Genomic DNA, 21,564 nt, shown 5'->3' with positions numbered 1-21,564 from the left:
ATATTAACTATTTGAACAGCAGTTCAGATTAAATAAAGCGATGAAATCAGTCGTCACTCTTTATAGTTATTCTAAATAGTATTTAATGCAGATGCAAAATGTCAGTTAGAACTAGTCAGAACTATGACGTACAGATGTAGATTAAACGTAGGTAAGTGAGTCGTATATGTTAGTGTTTACCTTTGTTGGCTTTCGACATATTAAATGGGTTGTTAAGTAATGAGCGACTATTCTGGGTCAAGTCACTACTGACTAGTGAGTTACGACTGACTTCATCATCAACCACAGCTCTATTTATAAGCAGTTGCTGAGGCTGGGCGTTGCTGGCGACCAATCAGAGCCAGACTTTCATGAAAGTATTTAACTATGTAAAACGGTTTAAGCAACATTAACAACATTTGCATTAACAGCATTGCAAGTCTAACAAGAAAGCATTACATCAATAAAAAGCTCAGAAAATATTATGCATAACTATACAATGCTTTCATTACATTTCTCAATCATAATAATAATATTTCATCTAACACATAGTGAAAGCAATGCGAAAGCATTGCGCGAAAATACTTGAAATAGTTCCCCACCAGCATTAATATCTGACAGGACTACTAACTGTATAAGTAACATTGTAACAATAAAACAGTTAACAGGTCATAATACTACACATACACATTGGGAAAACACATTTCTTCGATAAGATATAACTTATTCGCGTAGAATTAACTTGCTATGTCATAACCTTCGACATTGCAAATGGCGGACATTTTGGAACATTTAACCCGCGTTCGATTCAATGCTGGCGATTCAAATTACAAGTAATGGATATTCAATAATGGAGAAAGCATTAACTGGATTTAACAAACATTTGATAATGGTTGTTAAACCAGATAACAACAAGGAAAATTTGGATTATTAAAGTTAAACAGGTAAGGCATTCTTAAGTGTACATATTTCGGACGTATATAGTATTCGGATACAGGGTATTACACTATACAAATGCATACCAATTATAAAGGTTACATCTGAAGCGACATAGAAATTATGAGCATTTTTCGAAACCTTTAAGTGATATTATGGGCATTTTTCACTGTTGAATTGAGCTGAAAAGAATTAACAGGTCAAACGAGTTACTTAAAATGAGGTTACTGACCAATTATCTGCAACTCATCTTGCTACCAGTTGTTATTAAAAATATATTTTATATTTGATATCTTACGGGACTCACCCAGTCCTGTAAGCCATCCGTAAAACAAAATTGTGTCTTTGTGTCGTATGAACAAATCTGCACTAAAACTAAATTTAGGTACACATCGTACAAGCATGACCAGTTGTCAAACGAAAGTACAGTTTATATTCAATTTAATTCAAATGCATTATTTTTCTCTTTCAGGGATATTGTTTTAGTATGTTGATGCTGCATTAACAAATCTAAGTATATATGAAGTGAAAACACCAAAAATAAACAATGGTTGCGATAGACACCTATTAACTGTTAGATGCCCATAATATCACTTTAACGCAAGTGTGACGGACAGACATATGGACGGACGGACAGTGCGATCACTATATGCCGTCCTGTAACGTACTGAAAATCAAGCTGTAGAATAATTTATTTTTATTTTAAATGCCTTATAGGCTACTCAACAATACTTCAAATAAAATGCATTTTAAAACCTTGAAAAGCTGAAAACGTGAGAATACAAGAAATGTTAACAAAACATATAAAGGCTTAATTAATGCTTTAATATCTGTAGAACACTAGTTGCAGTATCGAGTTAATTTTGCGAGAAAATATCATTCAAGTTGTGTTCCTTCAAGGCATGGGAATTCCATTTTTTAAATAAATGGATGAAAGTTAACCTTAACCTTGTCTTCCACTAGATTAAGGCAACAGAAAGAGCGACACATGATTGAAAATATTTGTGCCAAGTTTAATAAAATTCACTCAATACATGACTAAGTTATGCTCTGGACACAAACAGGATGCAACATTGTACCATATAAAGACATTTGACCTATATTAGTGACATTGACCTTGGAGGTAGGGAACTGGTATTTAAGCATACACAGTCTAATGATGAGGATCTTTTGTACCAAGTTTAATGAATTTCGCTTTATAAATGACAATCTTATGCTCCTTGGGACAGATGGGCGGTCGTGATTCCCATATCCCATTTACTCCAGGACTCTGGGGGTTACTGGTTCGAGCCCTGATGGGGGCTACTTTTTTTCCTTTTTTTTTAAATTTTATTCTTGATTTTTTACTTGAGCTTTTTAGATCCAGTGTTTACATTTATCAATATAAAGCACTTAAAGGCAAACTACAAAACATGCCAAAATCTGTGCAAAGGCCCCTTTACTATTAATCAGTTTTAATACTATTATTACTTATTTTTATAAAAACCATCATATGTTCAGAGAAAAAAAAGAGCAATACACAAACCATATATAAATCTTCTCTTCCTTTTGCCAAACCCTTTCCCACCAGAAGTGTTATCATCTGAAATGTTTTAATGGAATATTTTCATATGGATTACACTCAAAATTACACAATAATTTTCTACAGATGGGTTTGAGAAGGATAAGTAGAAACAAATTTTTTATGAAATAATGTTCATAATTATTTAATTGTCACATTTTTACTGTAAAACACATACTTAAACTTAAGTTTGTTCTTCCTGATCCTGTCAAATTCAAACTAAATACATAACAAATGAATTTCAACTCTATAACGAATGTTAAAAGATAACTTTAATGATATTTTCAAGATTTATGATAATAATAAATATCATATATATTTACTCTTCTTTTTGGCAACCCTGAGGTCAGAAGCTTCGTCTCCAGTTTTCCGCTTTTTTATCTGTACCTAGAATTATACAAATTACACCTCAATATTGTATTTTATTATTATACATGTATCTCATACTGTTTTCAAATTACATGTTGTAAGGGTCCATCAGCCCATGTTTGAAAGCAAATATCCAAGCTCTTGGCATTGTGGTTTCAAGGAAGGAGTTTTTACAATATACATATAGGAAAACATATTTGCCTTCAGGGTTGGGCCAATTTTGACCTTTAAAGGCATAATTTGAACAATATTGGTAGAGGTGTTCCAGACGATGTTTAATGCCAAATATCAAAGCTTTAGTTTTAATATTTCAGAGAAGTTTTTTAAACGTTTCACTATATACATTTAAGGAAAAAACATTTGTTCCCCGGTATGGGGCAATTTCGACCCAAGAGGCATAATTTTAACATTCTTGTTTACTGTTTAGGTTCTTCATATGATGTTTCATGCCAAATATTAGAGCTCTAAGCTCTAGATGTTACTATATACATATAAGGAAAACTATCCGTTTCCATGGTAATATGAGTTATGCAAAGAACATTCCTGCCAAGTTTCATTAAGATTAGCCGAGTGGTTGATTAAGATTTACAAACTTAACATGTATATTCTAAGAGTATATACCATATGCTAGAAATGCAATATGGATGATTATCAAATCAGTTGGGGGGGAATTTATACTCTGAAATGTGAAGAATGGGGCTGAATATCTCCCAATATTTAGGCAAAAATGAGCACTGTTACATATCTGACACACGACAAGGACCAATACCAGTCACAATAGCTCACCCTGAGCACGGCGAGCTCAGGTTAGTTAACAATATATGACCTTATTGTAGGAAAAGCTCACCAATGGCTGTCTGTTTTCCTTTTCAATCAGTTCACGAACTTCAGGAACCATTCCTTGTCCTGGTGGAAAGGCCTGCCTTATAGGTTGTCTCGGTAGCAGTGTTAAAGGAAATACTCCAGAATCTAAACTGTCCATGTTGGAATTGAGCGATTCTTAAAAGTCTAGCCACTTTTGTGTACTATCCTGCTTTTTGAAAATTAGTTTCAGAGCTTTAATTTGTTTAACATTTTTATCTATTTCAATTTTACTAAAATTTGGCTTCAATATTTCTGGCTTTCCACTTGGCGCTTTATTCAAAAAGTTCCCATTTAGGGCTGACCACGGCTGAGATTGTACCCCTTTATAAAACACTTTTACACCACCGTCCACAGAAACAAATTTAAAGTGCAAAGGTTGGGTGATGTGGTCAACTTTGTTCAAATCACCCTCAATCCATGACTTAACATCAAATAATTGTGTGATACGCTCTGCATTTTTCAAAACGTTTAAGAAGTCATCAAAATATTCAGCATCTTTAGTATTTAACAGCCTGGAAACCTCACTAAATTTTGCATCAATGTCTTCATGCGTGTGGCCAACAATAAGGAAGGACATATGAACCTGAAATATAATATATAATTATCAAATCCGTTAAATCAAATACCTTCAGTCAATAAAGTTGACAATGGCTGAACAAGATAAATGCCTTTCCCAAGTTTTATCATAATTTGATTTTAAAAAATGCATAAACTACAAGATGGAATAATACTAAGAAAAACTATTCTTGTAATAATCAAATATAAATAATTTATATGTTTAGGCTACAAAAATGTTACCTGAAATAAAAGCCAAAAAGATGCAATTCTATAATTTTGAAAACAAACATTGCATGATTCAAAACTATCATGTTTTTAGTGATATATATGATACACAGTAGTTGGCAACAATAACATATCTAGTCACATAGTGCACTTTTAAAGTTAATTAGTTATAGTAACTATCCTTTCCCTGATAGATACATGCTTTTACGATCCCTATCGATTCCCTGAATAGACGTGTTTCCGCGACGTTATCGATTTCCTGGTAAACAAGGTCTGTTTGTAAAACATGCATGCCCCCCTATATGGGCTATAAGTTGTCAGGGTTTTTTTTTAGAGAAAGGGGAAGACGCTGGACGCTGGGTGACAGGGGAAAAAAGAGTGCGAAAGAGACATATTAGGGGAAAAAATAAAAACTGTTCATTTCAATGTCTATAACTCATTAAAAGAGGCTTGTCTCTGTCCTTTTTGTTCTTAAACACATTTAACACGTATTAAAGTCAAAGTTCTTAATAGATGGGTGTAGATCTTGATAATGGGAAATGTTTTCAACTATATTTCTGTACTGGGGCCGGGGGACGATGTCAATTTTGTGATTTCAATTTCATGATGAATGGGTTGACGATCTTGATCTGCTACAGTATTGGAAGGGAAAGGAGCGGCAGCTGCCGATTGTCTACTTTCACTTTCACAATGTTCGATGTTGATTACCTCAGAATCCTGCTGGGTTATAACGGTTTTCGATGATTCTTTCTTAGAAAATGCCTCGATGCGTTCAGTATCTTCCGAGTCCGAATGTTTTATTTTGTTTGTGTAAGAACGCCAATTGTGAGACATTTTTTTTCTGTTTTCACGTTTATATCTTGGCTTGCACATAGCCCGGATGAAAATTCAACTGGTTTCCGGTAATAAATTGACGAAACACACTTCTCGCGCAAGACCGGTATCCAGTAAAATAGTCACATGATTATTACGATTAGTTGCCCAGTTTACATGACGTAATTTAAGAGCTATATTTAGAATAACTGGGATTCCCAGATTTTTTGTGTTCGTCTGGAGAGAGAGAGAGAGAGCGAGATCGTTGTACATGGTGCAAATTGGATAATTGTCGAATGCCCAAAGGAAAAATAAACATTTCTTTGAGAGAAAATATTATAATTTAGTGAAAAATGATATTTTTGGTGGGGACATTGTATTTTGAGGGAAAAAATTCTGGTAGGGGAAGACGCCGAATATCGGCGTCACTTTCTTAGTAAAAAAAACCCCTGGTTGTAGTAGCAGCCATTGTGTGAATACGTTTTCTTCGAAGGGGGGCATAATAAGCATTTCTACTAAATCATGCTACAGAGGTTGAATAATTGTAAGTAGTGCACATGAATACTCAAATAATCAAGTTAATGAAAATGAAATTATTTGAATACTCATCCTTAAGAAAGACTGTAGTAAAACAGACACTGTGATCTTTGAAATCAACACTCACCTCATGGAAAACCTGTTCTGCCACTAACAATTCCAGAAATGCAAATACATAACGGTTCTTATTTTCCCTCCAACAGTTGTCTGCTTGGATAAACAAATTTGGAGGCAGGAAGTTGTTCTGGAATAAAAACATCCACAAAATTATTGCACAATAATGTTGTTCTCTAGAGTAAACAACAAGTAAAACTACAACATAGGGAAAACAATAAAAGTAAGATGGTCAGTGTTTATATCACATGATCATACACAAATATAGCTAGTCTGGCGAAAATGTGTTATACTAATGCTTTTTGTACGACTCGTATTCTGATGTAATCTATCCTATTAACCAACCTAAGCAAGAATTTATGAATCATGATCCTCTATACAAATTCATAAAACCAGGGGTCTCACTCTGGTTTGGGGGAACACCGAGGCGGGCGAAATCAGGCATCATTTTCCATAGGAGAATTTCAACCAAAACATAAGAAACTATAAAATATTTGTTTTAATCACTTAATTTGTCCTTTTTACTACAATCTATTAACAGTTAATACTTATCTATCAATTCTATTTAGTTTGAAACATTTTGAACTTGAACTTGACAATTCTGGGTCTAGGGCATTCAATTGTCTTGCATTTTTGCGGCATTTTTATCTGAAATGGGGGAACTATATTCTTTATGCTGGGGAAATATGGCCTTATTTAAACCCCAAAAACCAGAGATCGAGACCCCTGAAAATACTGACTGTACTATCACCATCTTTACCAAAAAAGCCATCATGTGGTATTTCACAAGTGTCAAGGGCTTTGGTTATTTTCAGAAATGTAGGTGCTTGAATGGCTTGCTTACAATTTTGTGTCGTCCAAGTATAATTATGTAAGATAACATGTACACAAACATTACTCACATGTACACAAACATTACTCACATTTGCCCTCGCTTGACGTAGTAGCTCTTTAAGTATGATGTTGATTGTCAAGTTGGGATCATGAGGATATTCATTAATGTCCACATAGGCATGAAACCCTCCATGCCCGTGACTTAGCACTCCAGTGACATGAGTATGCAGAAGATCCACTGCATGCAGATTCTGTAATTTTTCACATAACAGTTACAAAATCTTGCACAATACATCATTTAAATTTGGAAATCAAAAACGAACAAAATACTGAATCTTGTTTGTGTATTACGTATCCTAAAACTTAACAAGCATATCTGATTAATTGTTATCACCTGCCAAATAAAAAGCCTTTAGTTTCAATCAAACTCATAATTCTTGAGCTGAACTTAACAAAATTTGCTAGCGTACCACCACAATATGATACTAAGTAACAACTTTTCACTATTTTTGTTTTTTTAAGCGCCGCAAGTGTCCTAGAGACAACTTTAAATATAAATTAATAAATTTTGCATCAATGGTTGAATGGCAAGATATGTATTTTAGGAACTCATTAAATAAATGCTTTTTAATGTAAATATAGAATATTATGTAACTGTCGGATAGAGATCAAGTTTATCCTGCGAGGATGAGAAACATGTAGTGCTAGACTTTCAGAGTGCTACAAAAATTTTGAGCCGAGCATGATAAACTTGATATCTTTCCAACACTCACATGATATTCTATTTATCCCATTATTTTGTGGTGTTTATCGTTCAAAAAAGAGTAAAAATACTTAAATCTAAAAAAATAACGCTGGTGTCCCAATTTTGCTTGAAGTATTTGTTTACTTCAAACCTAATCATTTGCTATGACATCACATTGAAATATATATTGTTCCAAAAATAAAGATTGGAAACCATATTCCAAAAATATTTATAGTTCACAGCTCATATTCATACGATCACTTGTTATACTATTGGTTTTCGTTAGGTAATAGGATAAACATTTATTTCAGAAAAAAATATACCATACAAACTGTTTATATGCCCCTTTTATGGGTAACATTCTGTAAAGACAATTGCAAGCTTAAGACACACAGAGTAAGACACACAGGTGTGAGCTAAAATAGATTACCACCTAAGGCACAAAACCTCCTTTATCCTACCTTTGGGTTCCTCCCAGCAAAATGTGGCAAATTGGTCTTTGCTGTAAAAAATAGAGAATAGATTTATGCAATAAACGTTTAAAAAACAACTGTTTGTATGTTTGTTATATAAAAAATTAAATCACATATTATGTAAAGCATTCCTTTTTGGTACCATTGTATCCTGTGTGCAACTGTGGATGTAGTAAAAAAGTCTGGACAGGAAATTAAATTAATTACAGTATTTCATGCTTTTCAGTGAAAGAGCGTAAAAAAAAATTAGAGAACAACAACATGATTTACTAATGACAAATCATAATACTATATATTTCAAAGTGTAAGATCGTAATATATATTTCATGGGTTGTAACAGAAACTCGTTATTTTCACTTGTGAAAATATTGTTTCGGTGACCACTCATGAAATATAATGCAATCTTACACGGAATCCAACAAATGTCCTCTATGACATCGATATATATATATAATTATGGAAAAAGTTAACATGTATATATGCAGGGAGAAAGAAATGCAAATTTAAAACTCTATATGGCCTATAGTTAAAGGCTTTTTCTTCAAAATAATGGGAATTATTTTTTATAATGACATAATACAAAATGAAAGATTTTGTTCTGTTACACTACAGTGTACACATTCAACAAAAAATTCATTCATTGTAATGTTTAGAAATCCTTATTATGGTGACCTATTTTTAGAAATCAGGTCAGGACAAATAATTGTTTTTGCCATTGTAACAAGGCCCCATCAAAGGCAGAACACTGGAACTTGGGAATATAGTTTTATGACTAGTTAGGATTTTCAAACTGCTCCTGTCAAAATTTAAGTGTATGGACACTTTAAATACCAACCTTGATCCATACCATCGATAATTATGGACATGTGCTGGCTTGGATTGCGTTGTGCCTGGTCTTTTTTGTTGTAATAGTACTTCCTTTCTAACCTGGATATCATTAAATAAGAGCTTTGAAGTTGCAAATAGTTAATAGTTTTAAGTGCATTTGTTTCTTTTGACATCAAACATTGAATAGGCAAAATTAAATTAAATTTGAAAGATGTATATCATTTCTTTGTTTACCATCATTAATGGGCAGTATGCAGGAAACACAAATATGCAGGATATACAATGTAGCACCTTTCTACCTATTTCACTTTGAATGTTTAAAAACATTTATGAAACTACATATTTATGTTCAATAAGTTTGGTGAATTTGGGATATCAATACATATGTAGGATTTATGGGGCTTAAAGGTCTTTTCAATTTAAGATAAAAGTCAATGAGCTTGATTAACTGAATAACTTTTACTAATTACCAGTGGTTATATAAAATAAGCCTTAGGGAAAGATATAGAGCAAAATTGGAGGATGCTGCACCCTGCAAGAAAATGTCAATGTCAGTCCAAAATTTTCACCATGAACCTTTTTATAATTTTCAATCTAGCAGCACCCAGTAAATTTTTCTGGTCATTAATCTTTCCCCTAATAATGCACAGTCTGATTTGCATTCTGAACTTTAGAAATGCTTCTTACCATGTTTGTAAGGGAGTAATTCATTAAAGATTTGGTTACAAAAATAAATGAAAAATAAAAGAAATGAAAATACATAAATTACATTTGACGAATATTATGCTCTTCTTTCTTTTTCTTGTAGAAAGCACGTATCTCGAAAGAGGTGGTTTTGCTCATTAGCCTTTCTATTGTCACACAAGTTGTACATTTGCTGAAGCTGTTGGTCTGAAACATACATCGATCACTGCTTATGTTACACAGCTCCAGATAACTGATTCATTTTTGTTGTTGTTTAGAACCCATTTCGAAAATAAATTCCTGAAAATAAATTACCAATGCCTTTTTGGAGTATCCTTTCTGATGCATCACAATGAAGGTTTTAAGTCTTAATAAAGTCCATGAAAATTGTCGTTTTACACTGTAGCAGTTTAACCCTTTGCATGCTGGGAAATTTGTCGTCTGCTAAAATGTCGTCTGCTGAATTTCTAACATTCGCATTTTCGTCGATTTTTTTCAAAGAATACTATCAGAATAGCAAACAGTTTGGATCCTGATGAGACGCCACGTTGTGTGGCGTCTCATCTGGATCCAAACTGTTTGCAAAGGCCTTAAAAATTTGGTTCCCTCAGTGTAAGGGTTAACAGATGAGAAAGAATTAAGAAAGGCCAGGCTCTTTCAAGATACAGAGGCAATGAAATGGTGTTTTCACCAGGACTGGCATTCCAGAAAGTTTTTAGAGAAAATCTTAAATTCTACTTTTTCTAGTAACTTTTTTGAAGCAATATCCTTTCTATGTATGCGTTTTCGCCTATTGTACATGTGTGCCTCATTCTAAAACATATTTAATGTAATATAGTTAAGTTTTTGATTGTGTAGCATATTTTTTTCATTTTTAAATTTTAACCAGATGTGTTTGTAAAACACTATATCCCCCATATATTTGACCTTTGTCGTTGACCTCGAGAGAATCTGATTCAACTGTATATTATTATATCTAGTAACTGACAAAAAAAAGGTTACATGTATATTGGTGTTAGACCTTGTAACAAATGCTGCAGACATTCAAAGGATATACTCAACACAAGATTCATTATGTGACAGCTGTAATAAAAAAACATATAGCTATAGATTCTAATTTTACGATGCCAAATTACATGTATTACAACTAACGCAGGTACATGTACATGACTTTGTAGTTTAAAAACGTCATATCAGCATAAAATTGTTTGTAACCCACAAAAAACACATTATTTTACCTTTTTCGTTTTAACAAACTGGAAGCTGTCAATCCATTTCTTGTAGAACTGGCTTTTGCTCACTGGATTTTCCACATCCATTTAGCATCCCAGCTGATTTTTTTAAAGCCATACTTGTTAGTTTATTCATAACATCATGAAAGTGCTCCTTAAAACAAACTCAGAACTCTTTGAATTTTTCAAATATCTCTACTAGATCCAAAGTTATGGGAATTTTAAGTTGCGGAATTTTCACCAAATTTAGCCACTTTTTTGGTCTGTAGAAGACCAAATTTGCAGGAATTCGCGGCACCGACGCTGATAATATTTTTATATAAATTGTTATAAAAAAAATATTTATCAATATATCTTTATGAAAATTGGTATGCACATGTAAATTGACATGCTATTTTCATTTTTCATGTCTATTTTTGTCTATCTTTAAGTGCAAATTATTTTTTCCCATAAAAAACCATGTGTGATGTACGTGTTTTTTTTTAATTATCAGTCGTTGCATCTCTGCAGCACTTATTCATAGGACTGATGTAATTTTCAAACTGGTTCCTAATCCATTGATAGTCTACATGTACATCTTGTTAATATATAATATATAAAGACATTAAACAAACATGTATTTGAACAGAAAACTTTTATTTTACCAATATTTCAAAGTAATACCAATATTCCAAAGTGAACAAATACATGTAGCAAATAAAAAACCAGTAAAAACATGTTATTTACAGGAATAATATACAGAAAATTGTTAATTCCTTTTTAACTGTATTATCTCTCTCTCTCTCTTTATATAATATATATATATATATATATATATATATATATATATATATATATATATAAACTATATACAATTTAGAATTTACATTAATTACAAGAAAGCAACATCAGCCAGCGATACATCAAAATATATACAATTTACAGTATCGCATTAAATACATGTATCTACAATTTACTAACCTAAAAAAACACCTTGCTGAATGTTTGGTAAGCTTTTGTTATGTCAGCATGTTCTGCAACAAACCAAAGTCTTCCAGAGTTTTTACATTCTGGCATGAAACCATGCCTTAAAATGAACCGAGGATTCACTTGTTGTTCATCTTTACGAGTTGGCCAAATGTAATGTCCTGTATTTTTGGTTTGCGCTAAAAAGTGAACGGTGAGAGTTTTTGAATCGTCAGAAACCTGATGAACTATACCCGGGTACCAGTTGTCCTGGTAGGCGACAGCAACATATTCATTTTTGACAAATTGAATGTCGTCATTCATGTTGATTAATTCGGCTTCATTTTCAATTTCTTCAGCAATATCGTTTTTTCGTTTCCTTCCTTTCTTCTGATTTTCAGTTGACATGTCTTTATTTATTTCATTTAAAACATTCTTCTCACATGAAATGTGTTCTTCTCGCAGTTTCTTCCCTTCTTTCCGAGCATTTTTTAACAAACTGGAACGGTCATTTGAGGACATTTTGTCGAACCAATTCATCAAGTTCACTCGACTTCGTTTGATCATTTGCACTGATGAATGGTGATGCAGGGACGCATTGGGCCTACGTCTTTGCGAGCTGTCCAAGTCCCCGAAGTGATGTTCACAGCTCAGGTTTGTAGAGTGAGCAAACTTCGTGTGGTCGAGGTCTTCTTCGCTTGGCATGGCACCAAATTGTCCACCCGGCAAAAAGTCAACCAACTGTTTATCGATACACCTAACCATTCCACTGGCAACAACGCTGATGGTATCAAGCAACAGTGTGTCCTCTAGGTCTCCACTTAACAACTTCTTCATGAAGAGTTGTCCGTTAGGTATATCGGCGACATCCTCAGCCGCCCACTGTCTTTCGGATATAAGCAGCTTTGGATTGTTGACGCAGTCGCTCAAGTACATCCTCAAGCTCTGAACACTCTTGTACAGGAGGAGATAAGGTACTGACCCTGATGTTACAAGGTTCCAGTATGGGCCAGTCACCTTGACAAAAATGAGTCCATAACACTTAAGCATGGTTTTGATTTGTTCGCACTGCAAGTCCGCCTTAACTGAGATGAGCTTTCTATTAGGCTGCTGCACAGTATTTAAAACTGATATCATGTCGTCGGCATGTAGCAGAACTTCTGCGGATGTTTGGAACAGTCCGTTGAAGCGATTGTCACGGTAGTTCCCAATCACAGACTTCACGCCTGAAACATAAAAGCATTCCTATAAACATTTATCTGAAGTTTACAAAACAAGAGTAAAAAATTTATTGAATAATGTCCAATTATTTAAATTCCACAAGATTTATTGACATTTAAAATGATCTGTAAATTATTTAAAATTGCAATTATTATATGTTCAACATTATATTTTATAGTATTATACCATATTGGTAAAGATAATGTTAATTGATGACATACATTAAATGCACTGTTTCATGTATTTCAAATATTTATTTTTGTTTCAGGTAAAATAAAAAATACACTTAAAAGAGGGAGAAAATCTGCCTATTACCATTTTTGCTACAGTGTGCCTCCCATCTGTCACGCAGGCCAAGGTGGTCACCAGCAGGTCCAAATGTTTCAGAGATCATGCGGACCACACGCTCGACGACTGTTCCGGTCTTCCTCCATGACTTGAACTGGGACAGACTGTCACGCCCTAACGGGCCATCTGACTCAACCATTTTGTTTTCAAAGTTCTTAACATCTTCACATGAATACTTGTGAAACCCAAGCAAAACATGGGCCATACAGTGGAAATGTTTAACCTTCATTTTGTCACTTTCTGTAGTCATTTCTAACACTTCATCTCGCCACTCATCAAGAAGTCTATCTGCAGCTTTTTCATTGCTTGCACGATCTGACATACTGAACGCAAGTTTGTTCAATGAATTCCTCACAAAAGAATCAGCATCGGCTGCTGTCTGTACTTCTGAGAGTTCTTTTATGTGTTTTTTTGTAGTCTCATTGATGGCTTTTGCAGTTTCATGAGCAACTCGCGTGAATCCTAGGCTCATTACTTCACCACTATCAAGGGTGATTGATGTATCCAGGATCTTTTGTTTTTTTCTACTTGTTCCATCTCTGTTTATGCCAAAACTTGAAGATGATTCAATCCTTTCCGCAATGAATTTTTTGGCAAGATAATGCCCTTCATCAATGATAGCCTGTGTCGTCGACTTTGATGGTAAATCAGAACTATTTAAATGTCTTGCAAACAAGTGTGAAGAAACAACTTGCACAACCTTCGGAATTTTTTCAACTGCAACTTCCAGTCCAGCTAGTTCAATAACACAGAGTCGTACATTGTCACTATAGGAGCCATCAGCATTTTTGGTATTTACATTGTCTCTCAATTTCTCTTCAAGTTCATTAATTTCAGATAACAATGACTGAATTTCTTTGTCTTTGTTGAGAATTATGACTTTCAGAGATTTGACTTCTTCTCCATCAATTTCAGTTTTAAATTTGCTTTTTACTTTTTTTAGACTTCGCTTGAAGTAGTTCACTGACTTTTTTCGCTGAGAACTGCACAACTGCAGACGTTCAACTTGTTTTTGCAGACTTTCATTTTCATTCAAAAGTTGTTGAACATGATCTTCTGAGTTGAGAAGGGATTTTTTTACATGATCAATTATTTGAGGTTGCATCTTGCCAATTTCCACATCACGTTGAACTTCATTGGCACTTGATTTTTTTTGTCGCTTCTCACACTCATAGTCATTAATGAGTTTTTCTTGTTTTAATATTTTCATGTTTGCTTCATTAAGTTTTTTTCTGGTTTCATGTGCTCGTGCATCTCGTTTCTCAACATTTCGTACCGAATAATGTCCCTTCCGATGTCTTAGTATGTTAAGATTTTCACGTTCGGATGTAAGCAATTTCTGCAGTTTTTTCAGATTTTTTTGTTTCTTCCGTATTTCATAGTCTGTTAAATTGCTTTGTTTCAATAAAACACTGTCAGTAACAACATCATTGTCAATTGGTTCATTTACTGGATTTTTTCTGTGTACCTCCTTCGATGAATTATCTGGGACGATGAGCTCTCTTGTTGGCTGTTCATTCACAATTTTCATATGAGGCGAATGCTTAACACTTCTTTCCACAACATTAAAAGCTGATGATTTAAATTCTGCTAAGTTTGAAAAGCCTTTGACTTTTTTTTTTTCCGTTCAACTTTTTGCTGATTTCACTGGCATTTTTTATCCGGTACTTCAGCGTACTGTCATTTGATTCTGTTGGCTGTAACAGTCTCAACCACTCAAATAGTATGTTTAATGGACGATTCACCTTGTTTGCATACAATCTTAATTCAAGAACAAGTCCATTGGTCAGACGTTCTTGTGTTATGGGCTGAATGGTAGAGTCATTCAAAGCCTGGCAAGTTAAACCAACTTGCTCGCAATAAGGGCCAGGGAAGTCCATTCTGATATCCTCCCATCAGATGGCACTTATCTGTATTACAACTGAAATACACCTGAAAGTAAATAAAATAAATTAAAATAACAGTCTTTCTTGAACAATTAAGTTTACTCTTTGTTTGTTTTTGGTTATTACTTAAGTCTTAAGTTAAGTTGAAAGTTAAGTTATTCTTTTTTCTGCACATGTAATATTGTACTTATTTAAATATTGAAACAACTTAATAATAAAAATCCTTAATACATATATAATATTTTAATTATTATTAATTCAAAGCAAAATCAATCAATGTACGCAAACTATTTGGTACATTATTGTATATGTTTTTAAATCGCTGTCCGAAATGATGCGTATCCTAAGATTATATACAGTGGTGTTTACAGATATTTTTACAATTTAAACATCCTTACAAAACGAAAATTCCATATTAGTGACATAACACACAATTAAATATTAGATATATGGAATAACACCCACTGTACTGTTGTTCTTTTGCTTAATGAGGCTTTATTCTGCTAATATGTCGTTAATTTTTCGCTAAGCGAAGGAAATTCAAAATGGCGGCCATTGCTACGGCCGAGAAGATTTTGGGATTTTCATAACCACTGAACTTTGAACAAAAATGCGGTCGGGTAAACCTGAACCGATTTGGTCATGACATATATCAAATTAAAGCTTAGAATATGTACTTTTTAATGATATAAGATTTATTTATACATACCGATTAAGATTCAGACAAATTCACGTAGACTTTGGTCCTTTGTATCACAATTGTTTACAAGCCGATTTTAACGGAAGTTGCATCATCATGAAGGGGAATTCCTCCTCTGATTGGTTAATTTAACTTCATAAATATTCATTAGGATTTACGTCACCGCAAAACATGTGGAAAATACCCACCGTCACCAAACCGTGTCCACCATATTGCACTCTACCGCGGACGTGTGAAAATGCCGATAATCCGCATTGTTCAATAATTAAGCAACGATTTATAACACTTATCCTTTATAGATTTTCATGAAGTACAAACCATAATAAAGAAAATTTTATTCTCTTTAATCTGATATATAAATTATTATTATACACTTAGTGAAAAACAATTAATTATGCTGTTAAATTATATGACCATCAGAAAATTACTATCGGCGAATCGATTATCGGGTTTTGCTGGGGATGCTAATCCATTTTGTATTGTTCATAAATATAACTTTTCACTGTTCCATATGGCATCACAATCTCGTTTCGGTGAGGCATTCTTTCGCCATGAAATCTGAAGTAATCCTCCAGCCAAGCAATCAAAAGTAGAGTGCTCTTGTCCCAGTTACGTGGGGATTTCCCAGTTGGAGCTTCCTTGTTATTCATGCACATATCAGCAACTGTAGTTAATGTATTCTTGTTAACTCTCAATGCAGCCAAAAATGCTTTTGTACATAATTGTACTTCTTGTTTTTTAGACTGTACTGAAAAGTACCTGTATTTTCCGACTTTTTCAGATTTTTCATATGATGCTTTCAGCAGTGTTTTCCTAGTCAATTTTGGATTATGCCAGAATTTTTCACGAATATCACGGACAAAATTAATATTCAACTGCATAATACACCGTTTTCCACAATAGCAGGGTGTGTTAAGTGCTGTCTTAATACTAAGAAACTTCAATGCTTTTAATTTCATTCTTCCTTCTGACTTTACCTCACCTGAAAACAAATGTTAAAACCAAGGCATAACAAATGGTTATTTTCTAGTTTAGTTTAAACCTATTTATTTTAGCTCGATTGCATAGAAAGTAATTCCTACTTATTTGAAATGCTCTCGAGTCCGTTTCCTGGGCCTAGAACCAGTACTTGGTGTCTATATGGGAGATCGAAAGAACGCTCCCACAGCGGGGATCGAACCCGTGACCTCCCGGTCGCTAGGCGGACACCATATCCATTACACCACGGCGACCTCATTTATTTTCTAGCATTAAGACTGGTGTTTTAGAATGTAAACAGAAAGGCTAAGAATTTTTTTTAAGTTCCTTAAATTAGTTTTAGCAATAACGTTGTAATGTGTGGGTTTATGGCACATTTTTGTCTAAATCTGAAACATATTTTAATTCGTTTTTTGATTGGGATAGTATTAATTATTGAATTTTAAGGGACTAGGGCAACAAAAATCATCAAAATCAAAAGTTAAAACAACTACTTAAGCGATGCCAATTTCTGACCCATTACTATTTCAAAAGCCTTAGATGTCGAATTCAACACTGACAATGGGAAAAAACAATGTAAAGTGAGCATACATTTTCCCCTTCTATGCAATAGTTACTGAGAAACAGCTCCAGACTGGAAAAAAATTGACAAAATTCACTATTAAACAAAGGCACATGCTAAAATTTCAAAAAAGCCTGACAAAATTTCCCTCAAAGTTGTACTGTACTTACTTTGAATGTACCTGTGTTCTGTTTTCTTTTTCGGCTTAGCTAAAACCTGTTCGATGTCATGTTCAGAATCTGTAGAAGACAAAAACATTAAGCTTTCATCGCTATCCCAAATGTCTAAATATTCCTCATCACGCTGTACTTGTTCGCTATCTGTCATAGCACAGTCAGCAGATCCTGTAATGTCTTGTAATGTGGTCATAGAACAATTCACTGGGTCCCCAGAATCGGAGTCTGACCACCTTACTTGTACCAGTTCTTCATCGCTACTCCAGTTTACCTGGATTAGCTCTGGCTGCATGAATACAACCGCACACACAAACTGAAATAAAAACAAAATTTAATTGTAACTGTTTCCACCATAAATTATTTGTGAACAGTCTTCACAGTAATATATTTTAACCACTAGCCCGAATTATGATGCTTTATTGGAAACAGACAAAAAATCCAATAGCCCGACTATATAAATTATTAATTTCTAGTAGCCCGATTAACGTTTAACCAGTCCTGGGCTGTCGGGCTTATAGTTAGCGTGAAGACTGTTTGTGAAGTTACAAGAATGAATGCTGTGCACAACCTGTGAGAATATAATTATATAAAATCACAATTTCAATTGCCCATCCTTACAAGTTACTGGGTATCCGGACAAAACCCCTCCCAGACATAAACCCTTCTTTCAGCCTAACAAGGCGAAAACTGTATGATAATAAAAACCAATGGTCGGGCAACCAAATCTTTCATTGAACAACCATTTTAAAAGTAAGTAGTTGACCGAAAGCCAACTGTAAATAAAATGCCAATTGGCAAATTTTAATCTTGAATTAAAATGTTTAATTTATGACGCAAGTTTATTCTGTTTACAAGTTGTCACTATACCTTTCTAAAAATAGATCACTGAGCGATGTTAACTTTAAACTTTTTTATGATTGGTTGATTTGCTAACTCGAGCGCATGGGTTTTCGAAAAATAGTTCATACTTGTTTTTGTAAGCGTTGAACACACAGCAATCAGGGCTTGACACTAACTTTTTTACCTACTGACCCAAAGGACCACCAGCTTTCAGATATTACTGGTCCTCCAAGATGTTAAGTGGTCCGACAATATCTATGTTATTTTACCTACATTTCAATTAACTTTCCGGACTATCAAAAATGTATTGTGCATTTATAAAAAGAAAACTATACTATCTAATGAACTATCTCTCGTCCTTTTCATAATTGCTGTACTTCAAGCTTCTCTTCATTAGTTTTAGGGTTTTTAGGCGGAGGTAACAGGTTCAATCACCCCCGGAATGAAATTCCACATCATGAAAATTTGTTATATTGAAAATACGCACATTTATTCTCCGGCAATATCAAAACATTATTCGGCGCTCTCCATTGTAAATTTGCACGGTAAACAAAGTATATTCTGATGGTACTAAGATCAATAAAATGCTAATTATTGCTGCTTTTTCAAAATAATAAATACCATTTTGTTAATTTCTCAATCCAAACGCTTCGAATTTTATTTTAATTTGTGTATCGATCACGGCGAAGTCCAGAGACATTTGCGGAATGCAAATCGATTTTTTGATCCGACAACAGGTTTTTGTCATTCGGGCATCTAGAAAAATTGGAATTTCCAATATGTTGCTATTTTTCATCCCAGTCTCGAGTAGACCCAAAATTTAATGATGAAATTATCGGTTTATTATGAACAAATAAAGTTGTTTATTAATGAAAACAGCTTTCCACCAGTATTTCACATTGAGCCGGCCAGGATTTTTAACTGGTCCGACGGATCAACCAAATTTCTAGTTTCACTGGTCCTCCCTATTTTTTACTGACCCCGGGTCAACGGACCACTGTTAGTGTTGAGCCCTGGCGTTAAAATAATTGAACTGCAGAATGCAATCGCAGATTGCAGAAATGAACTGTGCGCCAATTTAAAGACTATAAAATGTGCGACTTCAATCAAAGGCCATGAGAAAAACAATGACTCAAATTGTAAACTACAATGTAACATCCTCTAAGATAATTTAAAGGGATGGTAAACTACAGTCATTTGTATACACACTTGAAGTTTCCACTACCAAATGACAAAAATGGCAATAAATTAGCCTACTCTTACTAGAAAACAGCCATGTGTGCTCTCAAAAGAACAAAAAGTACCAGTACATCATTGATTTTGTGTTAACGTAAACTGTCCGAATTTACGTACTAAACCAGTAACCTAGTTTACCTTATCTCAACGAACAGAAGACGTTTCCTGCGCTAAATCGACATTAACCTTACTTTCATCGTAAAAGAAGTTAAACAAATAGTCAGCACTTCTTTAAAATACATTATAAACACAAGTATTTTATATAAACACATGTCAACACTTTTCTTCAAATAAAAACACCCGCCATTTTGTAGCAAATAATTTCATTGGTTGACAGGAATCTCAACAATCAGCCAGTTTTTCTAATAACATAATCGCGTTTCAAAAACTAATTCTACAAATCATTTTGTAAAATAAATCGGTGACAGATATTTCTTAAAAATAACATGAATAATATTATTGTGCTAAATATTACTGAAATATTTACACATTGCTTTTTTGCAACAGGTTACATTCAACTAAATATTAATTGTGATTCCAACAAACTGCACACGGCTGCTTTACATCGCAACTTCTGGACTTATTTATAAACGCTGCAATAATCAGGCAACAAAGTTAGTTTGTTTACACTAACACCAAAAGAAAATATGGAAGAAGGTCGGCGCTACTGTTGGGTTACTTGTTATGCCATACGCACGCTATTTCATACCGAAACAATGATACTGCACAGTACTCCGTGGCAAAAAATCTAATCATAACATGCAACACACTGTCATGTGTAAACTTATTTAGAAGCTTGTAAAATCATTTGTTTATAAATATTATTGAGTTACACGAATAAAAATATCAAACACGTTAGTTTGTTTTTTGTTGCTGTTTTTTCTGCTTTGAAATGGCCCCAAAAATGTTTTGGATTGTTAATACAATTGTCCATAGCGATTTAATGAACGAGTCTACATAAAAAGCGTTTAACAGCGGGTTGTTTCTCATTAACCATCGATTCAAACGTTAACGGAATCATAAACAAACATAATTTTAACAATCTTTATTACAATTAATTGTGCATCGATCATCAGCATGTGGTTTATACAAACGGCATCGATAATAGATCGTTATTAACGTTATTAGCAAGAAGTTTAATTTTGCCGAACGAAACGTATTTGCAAACTATTTCATCACTTAATCTTTTTTTGTATTTCTGTTTTGTTTTAAAATCATTTTTGTTTTGTTTTGGGAGGGTGAGATTTGTATAAATTGCTAATCTCCTACTGGCAGCACGTGTATCTATGTAAATGCTTAGAACTCGGAAAAAGAACGATTACTAGTATCTCGGTTTACATACTGTATATCAGAACCCCAATAAACTGGCCTGGCAGGGCCTAAAATTTATCAAGTTTGAAATTTAATCTCTGATTTTTACAGACTTTACAATATCTTAATTTTATGTACGAATACACATAGACATATAATCCCATTTTCAAAGTTTCACGAGCTACATATATTTAACAACGAATAGAATTTTAAAAATCTTGAATGAAATAATTCAATCAACAGTGATAGGATTCGGTTCAAATTTCAATCGAAAAGATCGCATCTTTTATTATAATTTCTCCAAAAATTCCGGGACAAGCAGCCATGGGCATTTTATACGACTAGGCATATACTACTTCTCTATTGATTATGGTGATAAAAGTGATTTGTAACTATTGTTAATATTGTTTCTACTGAGTAATTACACTACCACTTCCACCACCACCACCGCCACTACTACTACTACTACTACTACTACTACTACTACTACTACTACCACCACTACTACTACTTCTACTACTACTACTACTACTACTACTAATACTATTACTACTACTACTACTACTACTACTACTACTACTACTACTACTACTACTACTACTACTAACA

At 33.8% G+C, this 21,564-nt stretch overlaps 1 long non-coding RNA gene across 1 annotated transcript; it reads right to left on the bottom strand.

Moving 5' to 3' along the window:
* Window positions 1-14,837: 14,837 nt before the first annotated feature.
* On the bottom strand, window positions 14,838-16,315 carry LOC127873600 (uncharacterized). Its single transcript, XR_008046282.1, has 2 exons — window positions 15,862-16,315; window positions 14,838-15,198 (listed from the first exon to the last, which is right to left on the bottom strand). It is a non-coding gene; the product is annotated as an uncharacterized LOC127873600 (long non-coding RNA).
* Window positions 16,316-21,564: the final 5,249 nt, after the last annotated feature.

This window comes from Dreissena polymorpha, chromosome 3, assembly GCF_020536995.1.
Source record: "Dreissena polymorpha isolate Duluth1 chromosome 3, UMN_Dpol_1.0, whole genome shotgun sequence".
Taxonomy (NCBI): Eukaryota; Metazoa; Mollusca; class Bivalvia; order Myida; family Dreissenidae; genus Dreissena; species Dreissena polymorpha.
This window is presented reverse-complemented; position numbering and strand designations above follow the sequence as displayed.